The sequence below is a fragment of the Felis catus genome, chromosome B2 (assembly GCF_018350175.1).
Source record: "Felis catus isolate Fca126 chromosome B2, F.catus_Fca126_mat1.0, whole genome shotgun sequence".
NCBI classification, from domain to species: Eukaryota; Metazoa; Chordata; class Mammalia; order Carnivora; family Felidae; genus Felis; species Felis catus.
Window position 1 is genome coordinate 101414281 of NC_058372.1, and position 20771 is coordinate 101435051.

A 20771-nucleotide genomic window follows, 5' to 3' on the forward strand; every position below is an offset into this window, starting at 1 on the left:
GGGGAAAAATAGTTTCAAACAGAGAGGGAGGTAAACCATATGAGACTCTTAAATACAGAGAACAAACTGAGGGCTGATAAGCACTGGAGAGAGGGGCAAGGAAGAGGGGATACCCGGTGATGGGCATTGAGGAGGGCACTTTTTGGGGTGAGCACTAGGTGTTGTATGTGAGTGATGAATCATGGGAATCTATCCCCAAAGCCAAGAGCACATTGTATATAATGTATGTTAGCTAACTTGACAATAAATTGTAACAAAAAAAAGAAAGAAAGAAAGAAAGAAAGAAAGAAAGAAAGAAAGAACCAGAAGACCACTGAACTTCTCATTAACAATGCTTTGATGGTAGAATACAATAAAACCATGCTTTAAAGATCAAAGAGAAATTTTTTTGAATCTTTATATACCCAGCTAAACTATAATCCAGAGCAACGGCCAGATAAAAACATTTTCAAACACACAAGCACTCAGCGAGTTTACTTGATATGCACTGTTTCTGAAATTGTTACTGTCATATCCAGACAAAAATATAGGCTCTAAGAAAGAGAAGAGTAAACTCAAAAGTTCACTGAAAGGAATTCTTAGGATGATAGTTGGTCAGTAGGTCTAGAACAGCTGGTATATATTTAAACATGATTTTCTAACCTTTTAATGCAGATCAATTTAGCTTTTAACCTCTGTTCAATTTAAGCATCAGGTCTATATTTCATATCTAAAAGTATAAATAAAAATAAATCTACTTTAGGCCTCTATTCATAACTGTTTAAAGAATGGCAATTTTACTTTACTTTAAATACATAGCCCAGATGAAATTTTTAGGCATTAAATTCTGCTGGTATGTATACAGAGGTACCTCAGATGTTCTGAATGTGATATTATGTCCCAATTAAGCAATGTACTCAACTCAACTGTCATCCGCACACTGAAACCCAGAACAAATTGATAAATGGGTTTTTAGTTATTGTAAGTGCTGCAATTAAGAAGTACGAATAATGGGGACACCTGGGTGGCTCAGTCAGTTAAGCATCCAACTTCAGCTCAGGTCATGATCTCACAGTGAATGGGTTTGAGCCCCGTGTCGGGTTCTGTGCTGACAGATCAGAGCCTGGAGCCTGCTTCAGATTCTGTGTCTTCCTCTCTCTCTGCCCCTCCCCCTCTCACACTCTGACTGTCTCTCTCTCTCTCAAAATAAATATACATTTCAAAGAAAAAAAAAGAAGTATGAATACTGGTTGACTAAGCATTCCACCTTCATGAGGAAGTAAGTAAACAAATGTGCCAAAATTAATCTAATGAATTTTTATTGTAGTATTCAGTGTATTCATTCAAGAAATACTTGAGGCATTTATCATTTAGAAAAAGTAAAAGAAAGAAAGAGAACAGTCTAAATACATAAAAGTAACGGGGCGCCTGGGTGGCGCAGTCGGTTAAGCGTCCGACTTCAGCCAGGTCACGATCTCTCGGTCCGTGAGTTCGAGCCCCGCGTGGGGCTCTGGGCTGATGGCTCAGAGCCTGGAGCCTGTTTCCGATTCTGTGTCTCCCTCTCTCTCTGCTCCTCCCCCGTTCATGGTCTGTCTCTCTCTGTCCCAAAAATAAATAAATGTTGAAAAAAAAAATTAAAAAAAAAATAAAAGTAAGTTATGGTATAAAGAAAATTATATTCATACATTTTGTCATTAAGGTTGATGATGGCATAGAAATATATTTGTTAAAAATGAGACGTCTCCTAATACACATTTAATGGAGAAAAGCAAGTTACAAGATGTTATATGATCTCTTTTATATAGATAGGTAACAGAAAGATTGGTTGATAAACAAAGTATCTCCTTCCGGGTTAGCCACAGTTTTTCTATCCTTCTGGATTTGTCCTTCTCTTGAGACCATCTCTTCCAGGGCATCAGGATCTAATTTCTTGTCCTCTAACCCCTCTTGAGGGTGCCTTTCCTCTAGCACATCTTGGATAAAGACAGTTACCACATAATTATGCCCATATCACTCTTTACTGCTCCCTCCCTCCATGCCTCTGCTAGACCACTCAGGCTTCTCCTCATTTGCTGCCATTTTAGTATTACAACCCCTTCCCTCTCTAAAGAGCATTAACATTAAGTTTTTACATCAAAGATTTGAGAGGCGCCTGGCAGGCTTAGTCAGGAGACAGTGCCAACTCTTTATCTCAGAGTCGTGGGTTTGAGCCCCACATTGGGTAAAGAAGTTACTTAAATAAATAAAACTTAAAAAAAAAGATTTGAAAGTATGGAGGGTAATTACAGTTGAGGAAATAATCTATTTTTTATTTTATTTTATTTTATTTTATTTTATTTTATTTTATTTTATTAAACATTTATTTATTTTTGAGACAGAGAGAGACAGAGCATGAATGGGGGAGGGGCAGAGAGAGAGGGAGACACAGAATCTGAAACAGGCTCCAGGCTCTAAGCTGTCAGCCCAGAGCCCGACACGGAGCTTGAACTCACGGACCCTGAGATCATGACCTGAGCTGAAGTCGGCCGCTTAACCGACTGAGCCACCCAGGTGCCCCAGAGGAATAATCTATTTTAAATTTGACAACTCAATGATACCTAGAATATACTGTCCCAATCTCTTCCATATAAAACTGCTTTCCTATTATGTTCTTCTGTGGGTATTTTTCTATAGTTCTGTTATTTAGAATCATTTCTCCTTAAAGCAGTGTGTCTAAAACTGTTTTTAAAATATATTTTCACAATCTGGTGAAGTGTGTGAACCCTTTCTCAGAATAAGACTTTTTAATGCATGGTAAGAATACATAGGATTGCAAAGAAAACCAGTTATATTGAAATAGTTTCAACAAGGGACCTCTTGATTGTAAAGTCAATTAGATCCTTCTATTTCCTCTTCCCAGTCCATTCAGCTTTTCTAGTTGACAGAAACAATGTCAAAATTTCTGTTTCTTCTTTATGTATAGCCATTTAGCCAGTTATGTTTATCAAATGCTGTCCATCTAGACTGAGGTTAGAAGCCTCTCATCTTTCACAGACAAATAACAAGCTAAAGAGTTTTCCCAAAAGAAAGATGTTCAATTCTTTACCTAAGAAGAATGCTTTCCAAGGCCAAACTACATATATACATACATATATATATATATATATACACACACACACATAAATATATATATACATATAAATATATATATACGTATATGTATGTATATACATACATATACATATGTATATATACATATGTGTACATACATACATATGTATATACGTATATATATATGATATTATGTCCTAATTAAGCAATGTACTCAACAGTCATCTGCACACTGAAACCCAGAACAAATTGATAAATTTATATATATATATATATATATATATATATATATATATATATAGTCCTCTGTCCTCTTTCTCCTTCTCTTCAACAGAGGTAGATATATTTTCAACAGTTAGGATGATAATAAAAGATATAATTTTATTCTCTTCTCTTCTGTACTTTACAAAGGATGTTTCTTACATCAAACAAAACTGCTTATAAAAAATGAGGAAAAGAAAAAAATTAAAGAAGTTCCACAAATACCTGTGTATTAGGTTTTTATTACTTGTGTTTATTAGCCTTGTTTGGGACACTTTTGCACAGTGCCAACAACTACTGCCTAAACTATGGAAGAATACTGTTGGATTCTGAAGGCTCAGGGTGACTGTCATTGTAGATTCTGAATTATGTTGGGTGCTGCTGCATACGATTTTGAATAAATACATTTTTATATCAATGTATCTTGAGGCCGGATGATGAGACCAATTGCAATGGATCCTAGTTATTTAAAACTAGATGTGGAGGAAACATCCAGGAGAAAGTGATGGAGGATTCACAATTCATCCACATGAGTCAATCCCATGTATAGACGAAGATTTTTGCTATTTAAGAAGATAGATATCCCATCGTCTTGGCCTTGGTACAAGCAGCACATCTGGGAACCGTTCACATGGAATTATTACCTAGCAGCTGTGTCTAGAAGGGATTCTGATCGTGAAAAGAATTAAAGGTAGAGTATTTTGAGTCCTTTTACTTTGCACAGCTGGCCAAAAGCATCTGACTTGACCATGTGTGAGCTTGAGAACCTCTGGTCAAAAAGTCATATTGAATGTTTATAGACATTTTTGGAGAAGTTTTTCTTGAGTTAGTCTTCTAGAATGATTTGAATAAGTTTATTGCCATTTCAAGCTCTATTCACCTTGCAAAAAGAGCCACATCATTATTTCTCACTCTGATCCAGTTTACGTTCTGAAAAGTCGGACGACAGGAACATTATCTGCTCTGCCACCATTAAGCTTCAGCACCATTAAGAGAATGTGCACTATTGAGGAAGCCACGGAATCAATTTTGAAAATTAATCGTAAAGCTTGGCAGGTGTCTTTTTAAGAAAGTGGTTTTCAAACCATGTTTCTTGGAGACAGTATTGCATGTGGATGCAACTCATTTTATGTTTGCAAGAACTGCTTATATTTTTGTTTAAATAGACAAAGTTATTAAAATCCATGTCTACAAATTTTATTACCCACTTTTCCCTTAATCCACCACACTCAAGCCCTCATAATCATTGCATCACTGAACTTACCCAAGTTGAGCCCATCAACAACTCCAACATTGTGAATCCAATACTCAATTTTCTGCCTTCATTATAACTGCCCCTTTTAGGTAATTTGACAGACAGACACTCTCCTTAAAGCCTGACTTGAAACTTGGCTTCTTCATTTGCTTTCTGGGACACCACACATTGACTTGTCAGTCTAATCCTTAGGCTTTTCTTCTTCCTGCATTCAAACCATGCTAGCACTCCAAGCTCACTATTAGGGCCTGTTCTCTATCTACACTTTTTCTGGAGAATCTGATAAATTCTCATGGCATCTAATTTGATACGTTAATAACTCCCAGATTTATACTTCCAGATTGAATCCCTCCACTGCACTCAATCTTACTAGTCCAATTTCTCAATAATATCTCCTCTTGACTGACAAATTGACATTTCAGATTCAATGTCTACTAAATTAGAATTATGATTAAAACCCTAAGTTTTTACCATTTTGCATACATCAATCCATTCTTCCTCACAGTGCTTATTTCCAAATACTCCATCAGTTAATGCCAACCTTACTCATTCTGTTTCGCAAGCCCCAAACTTAGGAGTTATGGTTGATTTTTCCTCATCTTCCTACAGTGTCAGGTCCACCTTCAACATCTATTCTGAATCTGATTGACAATCTCTAGTCATTTCTATATCTCCATCCTAGACCAATCCTGAACTCTTGCAAGGACTCCTGAAGCCCCATAAATGATATTGTTCTATTCTTGCTTTTAAAATAACATGCCACAGAGCTGCCGTATTTACCTTAAAATATATCTTAATATTTAAATACATTAATAAATATATATTTATTTAAATATATATAAGATATAGTAAGATACATCTTAATATTTATCTTAAATATTAAAATATAGATTGTATCAACTTTTATTGCAGATTTCAGTGACTTGCTCTTAAAAAATAAAATTGAAAGTTTTACTGTGTCTAAGTCTAAGTAGACCTTAAACACTTTACATGATCTGACTGCAGTCTATTCCTTTCCAACTTCATCTATTATTGCGTTCATTCTCTAGATTCTAGGATTACCGACTTATTTCTGCTTCAACTTTTGAGCTCATTTTATACACACTGTGCTCCCTTTGCTTGCAACATTATTCCCTTATGTATTTGAATTATTAAGTTCATCTTGCAGTTAGAGTCTTGAACATCTTTCCTGGGCATCCAGGATAAAGTGTCCGCCTTCACTTCTTTCTAGCACACTGTATTTTTCTCAGAACATTTTTCTCTTTTCTCTCTCTTTTGCCTTTATTTGTCCATGCGTTTATTTTTGCATTGGGCAGTTTTCTCACTCTCCCTTTTGCTTTTTTTTTCTTCTTGGGCATTTCTCTGCCTCTTCTTTTCAGAAGCAGAAAGCTAAATTTCTCCTATTTGCTAAAGTAGAATAATTCTGTTCTCTGTAGCCTCTCCTCTGACTTAAGACTCAAAATCTTATAATTACTCCTTATACGGGGCCTGTCCTTTTATTTTTTAATGTTTATTTATTTTTTTGAGAGAGGGAGAGAGAGAGAGAAAGAGAGCGAGCAGGGGAGGTGCAGAGAGAGAGGGAGACAGAAGATCCCAAGCAGGATCTGTGCTCTCAGCACAGAGCCAGATGTGGGGTTTGATCTCAGGAAATGTGAGATCATTACCTGAGCCGAAAATCAAGACACGGATGCTTAACCTACTGAGCCCCGCTGGTGCCCCCAGGGCCTGTCCTTTTTTCCAGCACTGTGCTAAGTATTTTACTTGTTTTCCCTTTGATTTTCACAACTATTCCAACATTATATAGTCACTGTATTACAGATGGGAAACCGAAGCTTGGACTGGTACAGTAACTTCTCTGTGGTCACCAAACGAACAGGTGGCAGAGCAAATATTTACCTCCTCCTGCTCCAGCACATATTGTACTGTCTGCACTCCTTCCTCATCACCCTACCTGTTCCTCAATCTGGTTAATTTCTTTAAGTCTCTGGCTTATCTGGGAGGAAGGTATCTTGTCTTGTCATCGGATTAAAAGAGATCATTGTCCAAAGTGAGTACTTAGGCTTAGTCCTTCAAAATAATACTTTCATTTTCAGCAGTATATCCTTGAACAAGGAGATCGTTCTTTGTCTACTCCATTCTGACTCCCCAGAGCCTCACACAGCATCCTTCCATTCGGACCGACTCCCAGCGCAAAAAGAATTCGAGCAAGAAAATTGACACCCAATTCTGAAAGGCTCAGGGGTCATGAACTGTATGTTATCTGTTCCTCCTGTAAATCCATTATAAAGCTAGTCGTATCCTACAAGCTTTGGAGAAAATTAAAAAAAATAAATATGAGTAATAAACATTGCTTAATTTTGCATAGAACCACCATAATTTAACTCTATTCCTAGTTTTCGAGGAATCATTCCTAATTCAAATTCTAAATCCGTAGTTTCCGAGATTTTTTTTTACCTTTTTCAGAATCCTATCATATACTGTATTTAATGTTTTGAAGTTAATTACTATACCCACTTGAGATCAGAACACTTTGTAGAGGATTTTTCAGAACTATTTTGATGTTCTATTAATTAAGTCTCAGGTCCACATGGAAACAAAATGGTTTGCTAAAATATTTATCCCTTCCATTTAATATTTATTAAACAGAATATGCATTAAGCAGCTTAATAGTTCTTATTAGTAATATTTTAGATACAAAAATTTAAATAAGATATAGTTCATGTTTCATTTATTTTTTTTTAAATTTTTTTCCCATGTTTTTATTTATTTTTGGGACAGAGAGAGACAGAGCATGAACGGGGGAGGGGCAGAGAGAGAGGGAGACACAGAATCGGAAACAGGCTCCAGGCTCCGAGCCATCAGCCCAGAGCCCGACGCGGGGCTCGAACTCACGGACCGCGAGATCGTGACCTGGCTGAAGTCGGACGCTTAACCGACTGCGCCACCCAGGCGCCCCATGTTTCATTTATTTCTAAACAGTTTCACCAAGGTCCTAAATATTTGCTGAAGGAAGACACAAATGATAATAGTTAGCTCTGAGCTCTTGCTTTCCCTGATTTAATTCAGTATAGACAGAAATCCTCTCCTTATCCAACACCAGGAAGTTTCATATGCCATCTTGTTCAAACAGGCATAACAGGTATATTGCTTGTGTTAAAATGATAAATTTTAAATATATACAGGTTAAATTTTATAACAGTTGCTTAAATGATTCTTTTAACAAAAGTGAAAGAAATCTTTATTGGTTTCTTTAAACAATAAATTTGATCAAAAAATTTTTTTTCCCTTTACTCCCTGTGCTATTCATACATAGATGGTAATTGTTTTCCCTTCTTACCCTCAACCCCACTTTGGTTTCTCTCTTCTGTGGCCCAACTTATTTTACTTTGATCTCAGCTTGGAGCTGAGGAGATATCATCAAAGACCAGCAGGGGTTGTTCCAGTGATGTTGATGGTGGCAGGAGTGGCCTGAAATGTGTCAGAGCTCTGGATTAGATTCCAAGAAAGACTCTGGATAAAGATTAGACAGGATCTCCCTTTGTCAATATGAGCCGGGCTTATTTCCAAAAATTTGCAATAACTCTAAGTGCACTGGATCACTGTCTTCAACTATGACAAATTATGGGTGAATGAAAGAAGATGATGATTATGTACATCTGACAAGAATCACAAACAGTGGATTCTGCGTCCAAATAGCCTGGGGGAAGACCTGGGCTGTCCAGATCCTCCTGTATTCATGATACTTTCAGATATATTTAGCACATTGCCTAGAATATGGTAGGCATTCCAAAAATGTCTCTAGACTGATTTAGAAACCTATTTGTGTGACTGCTTTATCAAAGCAACAAATTGGCAGTTCTTGGTATTTTTTTAAGAATGGAGGAAAAGGAATGAGAACAGAAGAGAGAAATAGTGATCAGCCGAGGAAAGATGTTGGCTTGTCACCATACTTAACTAAATTCTTCAGACGTGAGATGGTCTAGTGACTGCTTTAGGAATAAAAGGACACAAATTTGGACAGGTTTCCAGAATCAACAGGGTGGTTTTCAGTGCCTCTGCTTGCCCAGGCCACGTGGTGGTGGGCTGAAATCCGAGAACCTGCAAAGGCACCTGCACTGAAAACTGTCAGTGATCTCATACACAGTCAGTGGTTAGCCTTAGACTTAGGCTGCGTTCAGAACGCAGAGAGAAGTTGCACAGAAATCCCAACTGAGAATTCCCAGAAGCATGTTTTAGGCAAAGAAGAGCTGAGTATTTTAGTGGATACATCTATTAAATGGATAGGCTTTAAAAAAGATTGAATTATAGATTACAAATGAATTTTTCTCCTGGCCTTGTCCTTGATCCTTACTTTAATCAAGACCCTTAATTCGTGGGTGCCTCAGTTTCCTCCTCACTATAGCCAGGTGATTAAGTTAAATTACCTTTCAGTGTTCCTTCCATTTCCATTGTGTGATTCATTTTAGAAATCAGGTTTAAAAGCGTCTAATAGACTGGTTTTGTCTAGAGAATAAAAATACTCTCTTATGGCTCCACAGCTGTGCAGTGTAAAAATTACCCTGAGTCTTCTTATGTTAGATGATCTAGTCTGACCTCATCAGAAAATACCTTTTAAAATAGACCTCTCTAATGTCAAGAAAGGCTTGAAGATATTTATGTTTTCCTTTTTTAATTTTAATACACTTTTCTCTAACACTCAGTTTATCAAGTTGATTATATTATAATTACTAATCTAAAAGATAGTATGGTTTTTTTTTTTTTTATATTTGTCTCAATTTCTATTTTTCCTTCCATATGGAGTTTTCTGACCTGGATGTTTGATAGGCTGACAATGATGAAATTAAATTAAGAATTATTTTTCTGCTTTTTCAAAAATGAATATTTAAAGCCTCTAAGAGGAAATAGATATTACTGAAACAACAGGGGAAAATAAGATTAATACAATCCCAATCATATGCAAACCAACATTGTTCAGAAAATCGAGATGAGGAAAGGATTTTTTTATTTAAATTTTCTGTCACTTAAATTTATTTTCTATTACTTGGAATTTCCAGGCATCTCTAATTCTAACATTTTAGAAATAGTCGCAGGTATTTGATGGGTGCTGTAGTTACCTTTGACTTTGACATGACAAACAATGGTAAGCACCCCTTTTATTCTTTTAGATGTATTGTAAAAGAAACCTCAAGAAATAATTTTAGAACGAAAATTGCCAAGGAAAGATGGGAATAATTAACAATTGAATTCTATAAAATCAGTCAACATATGATAATGACGCTCCACCTCTCCTTTTTTATTCTGTTACATGTTTAAATATAACTTTAGAGAATTTTGTTTAAAAAATCAATGTGTTTATCGCCTAAAAGACATGTTAATATTTTGTATAGTTACTACAGCTCACTTCCTCCTATCCCACAAGTACACCGGAAGATCCCTGTATTCACTACCTCAATTTCATTTCTTCCCTCCTCAGAAATAAGAATTCTGTGGGGCGCCTGGGTGGCGCAGTCGGTTAAGCGTCCGACTTCAGCCAGGTCACGATCTCGCGGTCTGTGAGTTCGAGCCCCGCGTCAGGCTCTGGGCTGGTGGCTCGGAGCCTGGAGCCTGTTTCTGATTCTGTGTCTCCCTCTCTCTCTGCCCCTCCCCCGTTCATGCTCTGTCTTTCTCTGTCCCAAAAATAAATAAAAAACGTTGAAAGAATTCTGAAGCTGCTGTTTAATTTTTCCATTAGTGTCTTTTTTCTTTAACTACATGCATACGTATACATAAACCATAAATCGAGTTGTGTTTAAGAGTTTAATCATTCCATATATGTATTGTTTGGTAACTTGTTTACTTCCTTCAAGATTATTCATGCATGCAGATGCATTTAGCTTTAATTCATTAATTATGATTGTCGTTATGTAGTAGTAACTTAAATAAATATACCACATTATTTCATTCATTGCATGCATTAATTTACTAGGGCAGCTGTGACAAAGTACCACAATGGGGTGGCTTCAACAACAGACATTTATTTTCTACACTTCTGGAGACTTGAAGTCAGAGATCAAGGTGTTAGCAGATTTGGGTTCTTCTGAAGAAGACCCAACCCCTGACGGCTTACAGATGGCTGTCGTCTCTCTGTATCACATGGTCTTCTGTCTGTAACTGCTCCTATCTGTTGTTTAGAAGGACCAGTCATGGTGAATTAGGGGCCACTCCCACTGACATCATTTTATCTTAATTACCTCTTTCGAGATGTGTCTCCAAATACAGTCCCATTCTGAGGTTATGGGAGTTAAGACTTCAAAATACAATTTTGGGGAGACGCAATTCGGTCTCTAACATCCTATTAAAAAGTAGTCATATTCTTTCCCAAGTTTTGCTTTGAAAAATCCTATTGCAAGAAAATCCTTGTGAAGGTTTCATCAAAGCTCCTCAGGCTCCACGTTCTCACCAGTGTCTAGTGTGGCCAAGCTTTTTATGTTTTGCTCGGTGTGATACGTGGGAAGTGACAACTTATTCTGTCTTTCATTTCTTATCGGATAATTTAAGAACTTTTTTATCCATATATTTATTGTCTGTTTGGTTTCCACATCTCTGAATTGCATCTTAATATTCCATTTTTTCAGTTATGTTGTTTTCTTAGTGACTTGGAAGACTTCATGAACTATTTTATACACTGTCATTTTTGTTCGCAAATATTTTCTTCCAATTTGTGGCTTCCATTTTTATCTTAATTATATCTTTCTATATATAGAAATTTTATTTAGAGATTATGTAGAGATAACTCAAAGACGATTTTATGTAGTATTTTTCCAAATATTATCTTCAGGACCCCTTCAGATGTAACCTTAGGAAGAAGATAGAGTCAGTAGACTGAAATTAGGAGAGAATAACTAAAAAAGGATTTATTTTATTTATTACACAGCGCAGTAAGGTGTTCTTAATTCTACAATCACCACTGATAGACAAAAACTCTAAGGTAACTAAGAAAGTTCTATTTCTGGACTGATGAAGTGAGAGTCTATCAAACCCGACCATCCTATAGATGGCAAGTATAAATGCAATAGTAAGTAAAAATAACAGCTATGGAAGCAGTAGACAATAAGTGAAACTGAGATACTGGAGCAGAGTAAACACTTGAAAGTAGCTGTATATTAATGAACTACCCATTTTTATGACTTTTAGCTTCAGGGCAAGGCAAAGTTAGCTCTATAAAGGGCAATTACAACTACAAAGATACACTTGCAGTTTCTCTGGCCTGAAAAATCAGAGGACAGAATTCAGGGTAACTACAGCCAATGGAAAAGGAGAAAGGAATTTTAGAAAAGAGCGACATAGAGCAATCCAAATTCTGTGTAAAAATCTGTCAAATATTTGGCTTACCTTTGAGGCACACATGCCAGGAATTCATAAAGAGCCCATATAATAAAAATAAAGAACTGAATTGATATTTCAAGTGTTCCCAGAAGATAGAGGTTGAAGTTTGAATTTTAATCAAGTTAATAGCCTGCTTAAAAAAAGTAGCATTCTTCAAAGGAATAAAACAAAATCCAGAGGCTCTGCAACATAGCATTTATAATTTGTCTACAAATGAAGAAACGGGAAAATGTGACAAATTCTCACGAAAAAAAGACAAGTATCAAAGACTACTCTTGAGATGACAAACTGAAATTAGCAAAAAAGGTTTGAAAGCAGTTATCATATGGGGTGCCTGGACGGTTCAGTTGGTTAAGTGTCCAACTCTTGATTTTGGCTGTCATGATCTCAAAGTTCATGAGATCAATCCCCACATCAGGCTCTGCACTGCAAAGCCTGCTTGGGATTCTATCTCTCCCTCTCCTGCTGCTTCTCTTCCTTCCCCCACCCCCACCAACATAAATAAGTAAACATTTAAAAAAGCAGCTACTATGACTCTACTCAAGGACCTAAACGCAAATATGTATATAATGAATGAAAATATAGGAAACCTCAATACATAAATTTTAAACAATCAAAATTAGGACTGTAAGTATAATATGTAAAATAACAAACTAACTGGGTGGGTTTCATAGTAGAAGAGAGATTACAGAAGAAAACTAATTCCCTTGAAGATAGAGAGTAGACATTATCTATCTGAATGAGAAAAGATAATTGAAAAAATGCAAAGCTTCAGGGATATGTGGGACAATTGTAAATGGTCTAGCATATGTCTAACTGAAATCTCAGAAAGACAGATGAAGGAGAACTCAGTAAAGATAATTCAGAGAAAAATGGTCAACAATTTCCAAAATTGCAAACTCATAGAGATTCAGGAGGTCAGAAAATCCCAAAGAAGATAAATAAAAATAAAACCACAACTCAGCATGTCACAGTTAAAGTGTGAAAACCAGTGATAGACATTACATTTTAATAGCAGCCATAGAAAAAAAATGTTAATATATATGTTAATATATATGTTAATATATATGTTAATATATATGTTATATATATGTTATATATGTTATATATATGTTATATATGTTAATATATAGTGGAAAAGTTCAGATGTCTAAAATCTCATTAAAAAAAAATTAAAAAAAAAAACAACTATGAATCCAGAAGACTGTGGAACATTTCTAAGGTACAGAAGAGAAAAAAATCCTGACAACCCAGAATATTGTATTATTCCATCAAAAATATCCTTCAGGGGGCACCTGGGTGACTCAGTTGGTTAAGCGACCATATTTTGATCTCAGCTCAGGTCATGATCTCACAGTCCATGAGTCTGAACCCTACATTGGGCTCTGTGCTGACAGCGTGGAGCCTGCTCGGGATTCTCTCTCTCATCCTCTCTCTGTGCCCCTTCCCCACTAGTGCTCTCTCTCTTTCTCTAAATAAATAAACATTTTTTTAAAAAAGGTTACAAAAATATCCTTCAAGAATGAAAACTACATAATGGCATTTTCATATAAAAGAAAACAAAGAGGGAACTTCTGCTTCCAGGAGAATGAAGGGGACACATTTTCCCCTATTCCTTCCACTTAGTGCAACTGAAAACTCTGGACATAATCAATCAGTGATTTCATCCCTGAAAGATGGAGAGAAGAAAATCAGACTCGCTTGGAACCTCAGAGCCCAAGGAATGGCACTGCAGTGGGTTCCCTGGGTTTTCTTTTTGCTTCATATATCCCAGACATGGAGCTGAAGAATGTGGAAACTCAGAAGCATCAAGGGGAGTGGACAAAAAAAATCCTAATAAAAGCCTGCTTCCTCTATCTAAAAGACCAGAAAAAAGGACAACCTAACAAGACAAAGAGCTTTGAGATGATAACTTCCTAGCCAGCCAAACCCCACAGAAAAAGACTGTGGCCCCGCTCTTAACCACATCAGAAACGCCAAAAAGCAGAAGGTGGACTTCCATTCTTTCCAGGCTATAAAGAATTGCTTTATCCCTTCCCTATCTCCTTGTAGAATATCAGAAAAGACCAAGTAGGGAACCAGAGTTTTTATCTGCTGAACAGTAATACACAATCCACCCACCCCCATGTATCAGTAGAGACCACATGGGGCAGCTGGAAATAATGAGGTCTCCCATTTCTATCTGAGGTGGTATACAAGAGGGTTAGTGAGAGTCTGGACTTTTACCACCCAGTGACAGAGAGGCAACCCACCTCAACAGGGTCAGTGGAGGCCACATGGGGAGCTGGAACTCTCATTCTTGCCCAGCAAACATGAGGACGTCAAGTGGGAAAACTGGACTTCTAGCCCCACGGGCAGTAAGAAGGTGGTGCCATTCCCCATTCCCCGCAGCATGGTGTCAGAGGTCACCATCTGAAACAAGCATGGCGTCAGCATACCACCTGAAACAAGATTCCCAGAGCTTGCAGAGTCACAAAATGTGCAGACCTCAGGTGAAAATCACTTGTCATACCACGAATGAATGAATTACAAAAGATAATCAGCAGATGCCAACACCAAGATGACAGAGATGTCAGAATTAACTAATAAGATTTTAAAGCAGCCGTTATCAAAATGCTTCAATGACTGATTACGATCATGCTTGAAATAAATGAAAAAACAGAAAGTCTCCTTAAAGAAATAAAACATTTTTAAAAATGGAAATGTAAACTTTTTTTAAATGTTTGTTTTTGAGAGAGATAGAGAGAGCACAAGCAGAGGAGGGGCAGAGAGAGAGGGAGACACAGAATCGGAAGCAGGCTCCAGGCTCCGAGCTGCCAGCACAGAGCCCTACAGGGGGGCTCAAACCCATGAACCATGAGATCATGACTGGAGCCAAAGTCAGACACTTAACCAACTGAGCCGCCCAGGCGCCCCCAAAATGGAAATTTTAGAACAGAAAAATACAATATCATAAAACCAAACAAAACGTCCCATAGGTAGGTCCAACAGCAGAATGTTAGTAACACAGGAAAGAGACTCAGTTAACTCTATAAATATTAAAGACTATGCCTTCTTGTTAATTTCTTTAAAAGGCAAGTATATATATATATATATATATATATGTATACACACATATGTATATATATACATATGTGTGTATATACACACATACCTATACTGAATTTCAGATATTTTGTTTAAAAAAATGTACAAGTGCTGGCTTTGAATTATATTCCTTCAGAGATAAGTTTTTCCCTGACAGTAACAGTTAGGGTATAGATGACTTGAATTAATCACAGACTGAGATGACTGTTGCTGGGTTGCAGGCTCTGTGCAGATTGATTTATTTCTAGCTTGTGCTTTTTTTTCCCACATCGTAATCTTTCATGGGTCTAAACTGAAAGCCCGGAGTGTTTACCAAAACTTCTCCTTGGCACCTCCAAACGACATTTTTTTTTTCCCCCACACAAGAACTCTGCCTGGCTTTCTGGCCTTGGTAGTCATTTTCTACTTGGTGTCTTCCCTTCTCTTCTCTTTGAAGCTTTGGTTTAGGCAAATATCTTGAAGAGAGAAAAACATACCCATTATGAGGCTTTCTTCTCTGTGGTTCCCTTGTCTGTGGGATCTGCCTGCTTTGGTAGCTCTGAATTGTAGTTTTGTTTCCACAACTTGGTGGGAGTGCTAAAAACTCCAGCCTATGACTTTCTTGGAGAGAAAGAAGTGACAGAGCAGGTCCCCAAGCATCTCAATCTATTTTCCTTCTCATAGTGACGTGGGCCCCTCAAGTTATGGCTGTCTTATTTGATTGCTAATGACTGCACCTACCTGGTATGTTTGTGTTGCCATCTTTCTTGTTGTTCTACGCAACATTTAAAGGTTTTCTTGGCCACTGGGTTGGTTTGACACAAGCTACTCTGCCACTGCTGAAATCAGAAATCCTAGTGCCAATATTTATACTAATAATAACAGGAAAGAATTACAGGAGGCTGATTTATGAAATGTATATGAAATATATCAAGGGGTTTTATTAGACCACAAACAATATGAACAAATATTTTCTTGGTTTTAATATAAGTATGTGTCCAAGTCAGGGAAAAAAAAAAGATACCGATGAGGCTCAGAGACTAAAAAATTCAAAGTTTTTACACCTCACTAAGATGGTAAGAGACTAATGAAATTATATAATAGAAGAAATATCTGAATGCATGGAGGGTGTTTGGCCTGCCTGTAGGAGTAATTATGGTAAAAGTTAGGAGTGGAATTAAAGAAAGCTTTATTTGAAGGCTGTAATGGGGAAGATGTAGAAAATGATCTGACTTGATCTGTACATCCAGAAAATTCAGGAACACAGATTTTGCTTAAATTGAACATTGAAACTTCCGGCCCATAGGGCTATCCAAAAAGCCCTGAGCTCTTCCAGAAAGCAAGTCCCTTAATATTCAAGGTTATGTTAGATGACCACAGGCACAATGTTATAGACAACATTTTTTTCCCATTAAGTGGTGAGTTGCATTAAAATAGAAAATCAACAACAAAAATAATCATTTCTTTATTGAGAGTGAATTACATGTCTGGTGCTCTATACAGACCTTTCTTAAATGCATTTAATCCTTATAAGTGCAAATGCCTTTATTATTTTCACTTTACAAATGAGAAAACAGGCACGGAGCAGAAATAATTAGGGTCACGCAGGTAGCCAGAAACTGAAAAAGAACTTAATCCCAGGCAACCCATCTCCAGAGACCACACTCTGATGTGTCACACTATATTGTCAAAGTGAAGATTTTTTTTTCCAAGCCTTTAAATTGTCCAGAAATAGACGGGGTATAAACAATGCACAACCATATGAACAATGCATATTTTATTTATTTACCATTAGGCTAATACTGAAAATAACATAAATTAATACAGTCATGGGTTCCAGGTTACTTGTTATGTGCTTTATCTAATGAAACAGTGTAAGAATCAAGGGTATGCTGATAGAGTTTATTTTCTAAATAATACAAACATATAAGGAGGTATACAGTACTACAATGATAAATAAAATTTACCTGTGTGTGTATGTGTGTGTATGTGTGTGTGTGTGTAAAATAAATTGATCAAGCATGTAGCGGCTTTATGTCTTTATGTAGCATTATATAAATAGTAGTGGACTTGATAGAACTTTGAAATGTCATTAAATACCACTTTCATGCCTACTTTGACTACACTGGCGGATTTATTACAATAAGTTAAAAAAAAACATGCTTTCAGAACTTTCCAGGCAAAAGATTCTAAAGTCCTTTTTGTTATCCAAATGATTGTTTTTATAACCTTTGTCAGAATGTTCTCCCTTATTTATAATTGGAATTCTTCTATGGAAACCACAGCCATATTCCTCTACTGCTATCCTGAATGCAGGCAGGTTTCATCCATTATACGATTGGACCGATTTGATGCTGGTCCACAAAAGTGGACCATTTCCTACTGCCATTTTGTTATAATACTTTGTGAGTAATCCTTCAGATGTTGAAGAATCAATCGTTAATTTTGCCTCTTATGATTAGTGTGAGGATCCACATAGAAATTATTTTCACCAAAAGTAAGCATTAGACTTACTATTTTTGAAAGGTTATCAAAATAACATTAAGAAGTGCTATTCTACCTCAGTGCAATTATGACAGCTGACCCCCTTAATTAACTCTGTAACTACATTTCATATTTTCTCATAAAGCCTTTGACACAAATATTTCAGGGTCTGCTTTAAAGTCTATTTTTCTCTTTTACTTTTAAAGTCTTCAAAGGAGCCTGGAATTTCAGAAAACTGTCAAAATGTGTTGAAACATATTTAAAAGAATGCGTATTTTTATAGATTGGCATAGTTTGTACATGCTATTTTCCAGGTTTTCAGCTCCATAGAAAATAGGAAAGGTTCTGTGTGGGGGAAATACCATAGTTGTCACAGGGCAAAGGGGACTCTCCAGTATCTTTGACTTTTCTCCAGGAGAAATTAAGAGAAGAATTCATCAAATGCTAATGTTAAGGACTCAGAAACTGGAATGTTTGTCCAGAGCCCCAGGCCTCAGAGCAAATGCTCTTACGCTGCTGGGCTCCAGGGGAAGACTGAAGCCAAAGTCAACATGAGCAGAAACTCCATCTGACTGATGCTGTGGAAACAGCTGTAACCACTTAGCTGGAAAACCACCTCAGATTCCTCTCCCAGAAAACACTGATGACATGGGAGATGGGGAGCAGGAAAGCTCTGTCAGGGTCTCTTTTCAGCTGTGGTCAGAAAAAAATACTTTCTTTCCCTGAAAACTGTAAATAGATGGTTTCAGTCCTGGTCATAATAAACCACCAAAAAGGGGGGAAAAAAAGAAAGAAGGAAAGAAAGAGAGAAAGAAAGAAAGAAAGAAAGAAAGAAAGAAAGAAGAAAGAAAGACACAAACAAACAAAACAAACAAAAAAACCTAGGTCTTTTCCTTAAATTAGCTCATGTCTCCTCCTTTCTTTTGCATATTAATCAGTATTTGGCTTAAGTTATTTTTTATGTGGATTTTTTTGGGTAAAAACCCATTTGATCTTAGGTTCATCTTCTAAATGAAATTGGATAGTATTCAGAATAGCATTAAAGGCCAACTTGCCTTATGAATGTTTAATTTTAATAAGTTTTCAATTTGTAAGCATAGCTATAATTCTTTCGGTTGAGATTTTATGTTCCTCTTATTGTTCGTCCTGGTGGCTTTTGTTAAATGGTTTCTAGGAAGAAATAGAAAATATTACATGAAACAACGAATAGATTTTTATCCAATCTTGGGAAAGTGAATTTCTTCCCTTGCAATGACCGCCTTAAAAACTACCATGGTCTTCTAATGAAGAGGTATGGGTAAAGGAGGTAAGAAACGTCAGAAATAGGAACAACGAAGGGGAAGAGAGAAGCCAAGATAGCATTATTGCACTTTGGAACATTCTCAATGTTATAAAATGGCACACAGCCAAAGTATGCAATGTTGACAGTAAGGCATCTGACTGGACAAAATCGAGTGCTATTTATAAATATACATCATCAAAAAATTACTTTGTCTACCTGTTTAGATACCTATTTAATTATTTACATTTCATAATGTGATAAATTTAATTCTGGACTCAAGTCTCAACATATAAATTATTAAAATAAATGATAAACTTTAAGTATGATTTTTAAAGTGACTTGCATTAGAGAGTACCCTACTTATAAAGTAACTAGTATCATTCTAAAATGATGATATCTCAAAAGTAAGGTGAATTCTATTCATGTGTTCACCAAATATTTGTTGTGCATAGGCACTATTCTAGGCTGACAATATAGCAGTAAACACAGCAGACTCCTTTCCCTCATGGAAATTATATTCTAGTAGAGATGCACTTTGTAATTAGAGAAATAAATATATTATGGGTCAGGTTTTGATAACTGTTATTGTGAGAAATAAAGGAATGGCTGATTAAGTCACACTGAGGCTGGCACCTGCTATTTTATATAAGGTGCTCAGGAACATCTTCTCTAAAAAAAAAGTTACGTAGAAGCAAAGACAGGAAATAAGATGGGGAATCATGTCATGTGTCTATTGGTCAGAAAAATGTCTCAGACAAAGAGCAAAACAAGGGCAAAGTGTAAAGGTGCTGGACTTACTTGGGAAAGTGCAGCTGACCAGTTTGGCTAGACAAACAGAATGGAGGGAGACTGGTAGGACAGCGGGTTGCGGGGATCAGAGCAAAAAGGGCCTTGCGGGCACCTGGCTTTTGGTCTGAGATGCAAGCATCTGGAGAGCTTTGAGCAGAAGAGTGGTCCGATTTAACAGGAGTTTCAACAGGATCCCTCTGGCCTCTGTGTGCGTAATAGAATAGGAGGCAAAGGTAGAAGAGAAGAATCACAGGTAGAAGGGAGGAGAAGCTTGGAACAGAATTGTGGCAATGTTAAAAAGTAAGACGTGGTTGTATCTTGAAATTATTTTGAAAGTAGAACCCATAGGGTGTGCTCATGATTTAAAGAGGATTCAGGGTTGACTCCACAAAAATTTTGATCTGAGCAACTGGAAAACTAGATGGAAGACTTTTGAGGGACTAAATTACTTTGGAAATGTCAGGAGATCCCTCAAATGTCTCAAATGCCTAAAAGACTGCAGACGAGACAAGTATATGCAAGTTGATATTAGGGAGAGGCATAAAGCTTTCAGGTCTGGGTGAGAGGAATAAAGTAGAAATAGCTAATGATTGATTCTGCATAGGGAATTAATTCAAGGTACTGAGCCAAGAAATGGACAAAAAATTTGCTAGAAGAGGAACAGTGTATCAGGAGATTTCCCAGGAGTAGAATGATAGATTTTCCAAGGCCAGGCTATCTTCTGAAAGCCAGAGTATTTACTTAAAGATGTGGAGACAACTGATACGGTATGGAGGGTTCCAGCAAAAGACATCCAATCACTAATCTCCTAGTCAACAGTGGAATGTAGCTGCTCAGAAGCATACAGGATAACACTGTGCTGTGATCAAGGGCTCTGGCAACATTCAGATGAAAATCCTGCCTCTGCCACTTATAATTTGTATGAACTTGGGCAAGATATGTGACCTTCCTAAGCCTGCGTTCCTTCATCTTTTAAAATAGTGGTTGGAGAATTAAATGAGGTAATGACTATAAAATTCATAGCACAGTGCTTGTCTTAGAATAAATTCCAGGGAATATTGTCTGTATCACCACCAGCCTTCAGAGATGTATCTGAGCAGGAGCGAGATTTCAGTGATCGGGCCCCGGTAGGCTAGATAGAGCAAAGAGCATACAAATCTCCCTTCACCAGCGTGAAAAAGAACAGCTGCTTCCCATATG

The 20771-nt window shown here is 36.8% G+C and overlaps 1 long non-coding RNA gene across 2 annotated transcripts in view; it reads right to left on the bottom strand.

Annotated features, from left to right (window-relative positions):
• Nucleotides 1-10525: 10525 nt before the first annotated feature.
• Nucleotides 10526-20771, bottom strand: part of LOC123385517 — a 114770-nt gene continuing 104524 nt past the window's right edge. For both annotated transcript variants that reach the window (XR_006598180.1, XR_006598181.1), the window contains exon 3: nucleotides 10526-11420. This is a non-coding gene — a long non-coding RNA (uncharacterized LOC123385517). The remainder of the gene's footprint in view (nucleotides 11421-20771) is intronic.